This window comes from Dermacentor silvarum, chromosome 10 (genome assembly GCF_013339745.2).
Source record: "Dermacentor silvarum isolate Dsil-2018 chromosome 10, BIME_Dsil_1.4, whole genome shotgun sequence".
Lineage (NCBI taxonomy): Eukaryota > Metazoa > Arthropoda > Arachnida > Ixodida > Ixodidae > Dermacentor > Dermacentor silvarum.
The window spans coordinates 1,481,853-1,488,449 of NC_051163.1; the positions used below are offsets into that span (position 1 = coordinate 1,481,853).

The 6,597-nt window shown below is 47.9% G+C and overlaps 1 pseudogene; it reads right to left on the reverse strand.

Annotated features, from left to right (window-relative positions):
• The window catches only part of LOC119466564 (uncharacterized), a 34,817-nt pseudogene extending 32,861 nt beyond the window's left edge, over nucleotides 1–1,956 (reverse strand).
• Between the last annotated feature and the right edge of the window lie 4,641 nt (nucleotides 1,957–6,597).

A 6,597-nucleotide genomic window follows, 5' to 3' on the forward strand; every position in this document is an offset into this window, starting at 1 on the left:
CACTAGCTGGCAGTCTTCTTGACAGGACGGCCGGTCTGTCTCGGTGCCACAGTAGAATTACTCCGTTGCCAAAGCGCTCCAGAGGATTACACCAGTCCGTAAAACGATGCCCTTCAAGATGCGCAGCATCGTTAACGAAAGAAAAGCTGCGGAGGCAACTGGCGTCCAACTGAAAAAGCCGACGAGGCGAGTGACAGATCACGACGGAACCATGTTTGCGCACTATCTTTACTCAAGGAGCGATTCAAGGTAGCTGCGGGGCTACCTTGAGATTCTCGAGTAAAACGCTCGAGGTTTCCTTCACTCAAGGCGCGTTTCGAGTGGAGGGCGATTTGTGAAATGAAAAGCCGCCCTCAAGGAGCATTTCGAGTGGAGGGTCGAGTCGAGGTGCGTTTGTGAATACGGGGGTAAGATTCACTACACGCCAAACTTTATCACCACGGCCGAGCTGCTTATCGCTAACTGCGTCACAGCGCGCTATGCGGCCAGCGTGCCTCAAAAGTACCCCAGAAAGTAACGAAATTACTTTTCAGTAATGTCTGGCGTCAGAGAAAGCGGCACAAACATCTCCTAGCAAGATGAACTAGACTACACACCACGGCTGAGTTCTCGCTAACTGTGACACGGCGCCCTGTGCGGCCAGTGCGGCTCAAAAACCTAAACAAGTTACAATAGTCCCATAGGAAGCGTCGGAAACATGTCTCAACACGATTCATTAACTCAAATTAATTGCGCCAGGATGGCCGAGCTGTTTTTCGCTAACTGCGTCTTAAGTCTCGGTCCCATGCCGTATAGCCTAATTGCGTCGTAGACTGTGAAACAAGATTTCTCACCTTGCCGTAGTCCAATAGTGCAGTGGTGTCTTGTCCCAGTGCAGAAGGAACGCAAGAATACGCCGAGAGCCCAATAAACCAGGTTACATTTAAAAAAGAAAAAAAGAAGGAGACAGACGGGTCACCGCGCGCGAGCGCTCAAACGCGCGCGCAGCCATCCTCGCTGGCTTCGGGGGAGTGTCTGGCGGATGACGCATGTATCTGGCGCGTCACTGACCTGTGGCTAGGTAAGGCAAGGAAAATAAGTCGCAAAGCTTAAGTTCATTTATACGCAAAACGTTTTAGTTTTCGCGGCAAAGAAATAAAAAAATAAATCAATGCCTGTTAACTTAAGTTCACTTTCTTTTTTTTTTTTTTCGATGTTAGCGGCAGCTAACGTTCGGTGTCAAAAGTATAGCGTGACGTAGGGTGACGTGTTTGCCAGTTTTTGCCGAGTGTCCCCTCTTGTTGAATTTCTTTCTCTATGGCTCTGCTAACACAGGAGCGCGCCCACGGCTTCTCGCCCCATCGTCGGAGAGAGCCAGATAGCTTCTGCGGGAATGGCAATTGCGGCGCGGAGGCCACTAATAATTAATCGCGATCCAGGAAGCGCACGACAGACGCAGGCTCAGCAATGACGCAGTTCACCAACGTATCCGAAACGTTTTCAGCGGTATGCGGCCGGGGGCAGCACCGGAAAATGAAAAAGGCGACGGCCTTCTCGAGGCCGCCGGAAAGAAAGTAGGCCACATGCAAAACCCCACCGAGAGAAGAACAATAAGCGGCGTCGACCCACTGCGTCATATGACACGAGCAGAATTGAATGGCGCACACTGTGGTCAACCGCGCAGTAGAGTGGAGCTGTTCGCGTTGTCTTTTTATTATTATTATTATTATTATTATTATTATTATTATTATTATTATTATTATTATTATTATTATTATTATTATTATTATTATTATTATTGCCTTAGTTTGCCTTACGGCATTAAAATGAAGTGTTACGTATGATTGTGAAGATTTGTCTCTTGCAGAAAGTTCAATAAAGAGCGATGATGAGGACTTGAATAAGTCTGGCGGCCGATTCGGGTGGAGACCCACACGGCTCAGATGACGTCGACGAGTTGATTGCAGACCAGGGCATGTCCCGTACTGGCGCAGGACAGTACGGGCATCTAGAAGAGGCGTCGATATATCCCCACCGCACTAACTCTTCGGAGCGAAACCTCCTCTTGACGGGTGAGGCCACCCAAGAGGTAACAACTACACCGAGGAATGAGAGCTCGCGTGGTGCGCCGAACAAGTTCTTTCCGAATGTCGACTGTTTCAGCGTGCGGAAGCATGAGCAGAGGCAACGGGTGCCCGACTGTCAACATGCGGCGTCTGCTGCGGTATGAATGGGAACACTTGATCGATGAATCCAGCATACTCAAACCGGGCATGGATAAGTCGTCGCACTGCGGTGAAAGTCCATCGCTACACCAGCTGAACGATCGACCCAACGAGGTGAGCGTGCGTCCTATCGGTGTGGAGGATCACGCTTTTTGGGCGTTACGCCTTTGCGATTGGCAACAGAGCGGTCAGGCCATCGTGGAGTGCAACTAGCTCCGCCAGTACCGAGGTAATGGCTGTCATCATTATTATCAGCCTATATTTATGTCCACTGCAGGACGAAGGCCTCTCCCTGCGATATCCAATTACCCCTGCCTTGCGATAGCTGATTCAAACTTGCGCCTGCAAATTCCCTAACTTCATCACCCCACCTAGTTTTCTGCCGTCCTCGACTGTTCTTCTCTTCTCTTGGTACCCATTCCGTAACTCTAATGGTCCACCGGTTATATATCCTGCGCATTACATGACCTGCCCAGCGAAATTTTTTTTTCTTAATGTCAACTAGAATATCGGCTATCCCCGTTTGCTTTCTGATCCACACCGCTCTGCTTCCCGTCTCTTAACGTTAGGCCTAACATTTTTCGTTCCATCGCTATTTGTGCGGCCCTTAACTTGCTCTCGAGCTTCTTCGTTAACCTCCAAGTTTCTGCCCCATATGTTAGCACCGGTATAATGCAATGATTGTACACTTTTCTTTTCAATGACAGTGGTAAGCTCCCAGTCAGTATTTGCCAATGCCTGCCGTATGCACTCCAACCCAATTTTATTCTTCTGTAAATTTCTTTCTCGTGATCAGGGTTCCCTTGTGATTAATTGCATGGCCTAGAGAAACGTACTCCTTTAGAGACTCTAGAGGCCGACTAGCGATGCTGAATTCTTGTGCCCAATTGCCAGACTATTGAACATTATCTTCGTCTTCCGCGTATTAATCTTCCGCCCCACTCGTTTAAGGTCCTCAATCATTTGTTCGAATTCATCCGCATTGGTGCTGAATAGGACAATGTCATCTGCAAACCGAAGACACAGTATCAGGGCCATCTAAAGGTCTCGTTGGTATTATGTAAACAGTGATGCTCACCCTCTCGGCTGGGGGACCGCGAGTAAAGACGCAACCGCATGCACGCGATTTTCGAGCGACAGCGACAGGCGACGAGCGACAGGTTTTGCCGTCGCGGAGGGCTAACCGTCGCTACGGTACCGTCGCTGTCGCTGGTCGTGTCACCGGTTTCTGGCCAGCCAGAAAATATCGCTTCTCGCCCGGAAGTCAGCGCGACGACATCCGCTGGGGACAGCGATTGCACAACAACATGGCAGCAATCATTCTGCCCGCTTCGATCTGAATTCGCTCTTGCAACTTGCTCTCTGGTGTGACAGCAAAAAATAAATAGTACAATCAGTCATCGCTTCACCTCATCGCTAGCTGAAGACTGAGTATCGGCGCTCTCTTGTCGTTATTATTGAGATCGGTTGTTTTGTTTTGACGCTGTTAGGCCTGAGACGTCACCGAGACCCGAGAAAGTGTTTTAAGTTTTACTCATTTACTGAACAGATGGCGCCACGGCACCTTACGCTGTGAAGTTTAGGTAGTGATCACAAACGTATTAAGGTGAGTTTTAGAAGGGAAATGAAAGTAGGTAGGAGGCAAGATGAACAACCAGGTGGGATATTTTACTCGGAAAAGCAGCTTGAAATAGCAACCCAGCAAATTGAGGAAGTAATTTCAGAGGATACAAAAACAGAATGGACATATGCAAATTTAACAGGGCCATTTGAGCTAGAGCTTGCTAAGGTACGAGTCAGGACAAAAGGGAACAGAAGACGTAAACCCAAGAGCTGGTGGGATGAGGAGGTTAAGAAGGCCATAGAGAAACGTCAGGAAGCATCCAGGGAACACAGATATTCAAAGCAGAGGGGTGAACCAGAAGCTGATGTAGGCAGAAAATGGAATAACTTTTTAAACTGTAGAAGGGAAGCATCCCATTTGATCAATGAGAAGATCAGAAGAAAGGGCAGCCAATGGTTGTCAGAAGTGAACAAAAAGGATAGAAAAGCAGCGAAGAAATTTTGGAAACATCTCAACTCCTTGAGTAATAAGACTAGCCTAGAGCAGAGGTTTATAGTTACAGCTCAAGGTGTTCGACTAAAGGGAGATGAGGCAATGGAACATATAAGAACAATGATGACAGAAAATTTTAAAGAATGAAACATAGCATGTGCTCAATCAGGTGAGGATGGACTGGTTAGTGCAGTGGCTCCACTTGAACAAAGCGAGTGGGAAAGGGCAGAGAAGAGGGTTCCTAGTAGCACGTCGACAGGACCTGATGGCATCCCAATTATGGTAATAAATACATGGGGCCCAAAATCTAAGAAAGCTTTAAGAGAGGCAGTGAGCAAAACGATAATGGAAGGTAAAGCCCCCGACGGGTGGAGACTGAGCAGGATGAGCATTATATACAAGGGAAAGGGGGACAAAGCCGACATAAACAACTACCGTCCCATAACAGTGACGTCAGTGGTTTACAGGGTGGTGATGCAGATTATAAAGGACAGACTGCAGGCATGGGTGGAGAGCGAGGAGGTGCTGGGGGAACTACAAAATGGGTTCCGAAAACAAAGAAGGTTAGAAGATAATCTGTTCTCATTGACACAGTGTATTGAAATAGCAGAAAAGGAACACAGGCCCCTATGGCTTGCCTTTCTGTATATCAAGGGAGCCTATGACAGTGTGGGACATACTGGGCACTCTAGATGTGGAAGATGGAGTAAGAAAACTTTTAAAAGATATCTATAAAAGTAACAAGGTGCTTATAAAATGGGAAAACAAGGTATCTGGTCCTATAGGCACCCTGCAATGCAGTTTGGCTGTACATGTCACGCCACCTAACAGCGGCGGTGAGCACCCGCGAGTAGGCCCTCACCGCCATATCACCTTGGTCCGTACTGCGCTCAGGCGCGCCTGAAAGCTTCCTTTTCAGATTTTTCAATGGATTCACCGCGACCACTCGGCAGCTCCTCCGTGAGAAGTGTGAACAAAAATAACATGCGCATGTACTGCTGCTTTAGGTGTTTTCACAACCGCGAAGGGGATGTCGGCATCAAATTGTGCCGCTTCCCTTCAAGGCTGTGGGGAGAAACCCGGTGGCTGAAGGTGGATCGTCGTGGTTCGGGCCGTCAAGTAAGAGTCGCTCTTGCGAATTTCTGTTGAACTATGACGCAAACGCAAAATAAAAAATAAAAAAAACACAAGGCAGCATCCATGAAAACGCACAATAAAGCGACAACTGCATAAACGCGTGATCTGATTCCCACTGTTGTAAATTGGTTTGGATAATTGTTGAGCTATTCTCGCTCCAAAACAAATGCGCAGTGGTTGTTATGTGTCAAACCTAGCTTCGTAAGCGCTCCGCGTTGGACCTTTGTACGCACTGTAGTTCTTGTTGTGCATTAATAAGCCATCGTGCAGCTCCTTTCTGCGCCTGGATCAAGACGCGACTGCTGAAACCGGGCTCATTCATGCCGACGTTTTCTCGCGTTTAGAACAACAGAACTAAGGCTGGAGTGCACCGCAGCACACATCGAGTATTCGCAAAATAGCACTTCTCTCGCGCACGCTAGCACACATTTGTGCAGGTGTTGCTTAGTGTCAGCCGATTGCTCTCTGTTATGTTTCAGCGATGATGACCTCTCACACTGGAGCCCGATTGACAACACCAGAATATGCTCGAGGCACTTTGTCAACGGAGCAAAAAGCGCCATAAAGAATCATTCAAGTTACCTTCAAACTCGCCAAAACCTCGACAAATGTGATAAGCAAGGCACGCTCGAAGTATACTGAAGATACAAATGAAAGTTGAAAAACGTCTGCGGGCCGTATTTGCCCCCTTAAGTGGAATAAATTATTTATTTGTTCACTTACTTTGAGTTCGACGTTCGTAAACGTGCTTTATTTGTCGTGACAAGAACTTTGCTGCGATGTCCGTCCTGTTTACTCTTTTGACACGAAATTTATGGTTGTTGTCGTAAAGTTGACGTCCTTTCTCGAGTGTCGGTGGTCGAAAATGGGCCTCAATGTTTTCAATTGCCTTAAAAACTACAGTTTAGAACGCCCGACTTGTTTCAAATGAGCGCCGCAGAAGCATGCCTTCGTAGAAGTGGCCGCCTCAGTGCTTCGCGGAACTGACACGGCGGCGCTGACGGCTGAGCCGATCGCTGCGCCGCCTGACCATTGAAGGGAGCCTATAGAGATACAGCAGGGGCTTAGGCAGGGGTGCCCTCTGTCACCTCTGTTGTTCATGCTGTATTTACAAGGATTAGAGAAAAAATTAGAGAGGAGCGGACTTGGCTTCAACCTTTCCTTTTTCATGCAAGGAGAATGGATTAAACAGTCATTACC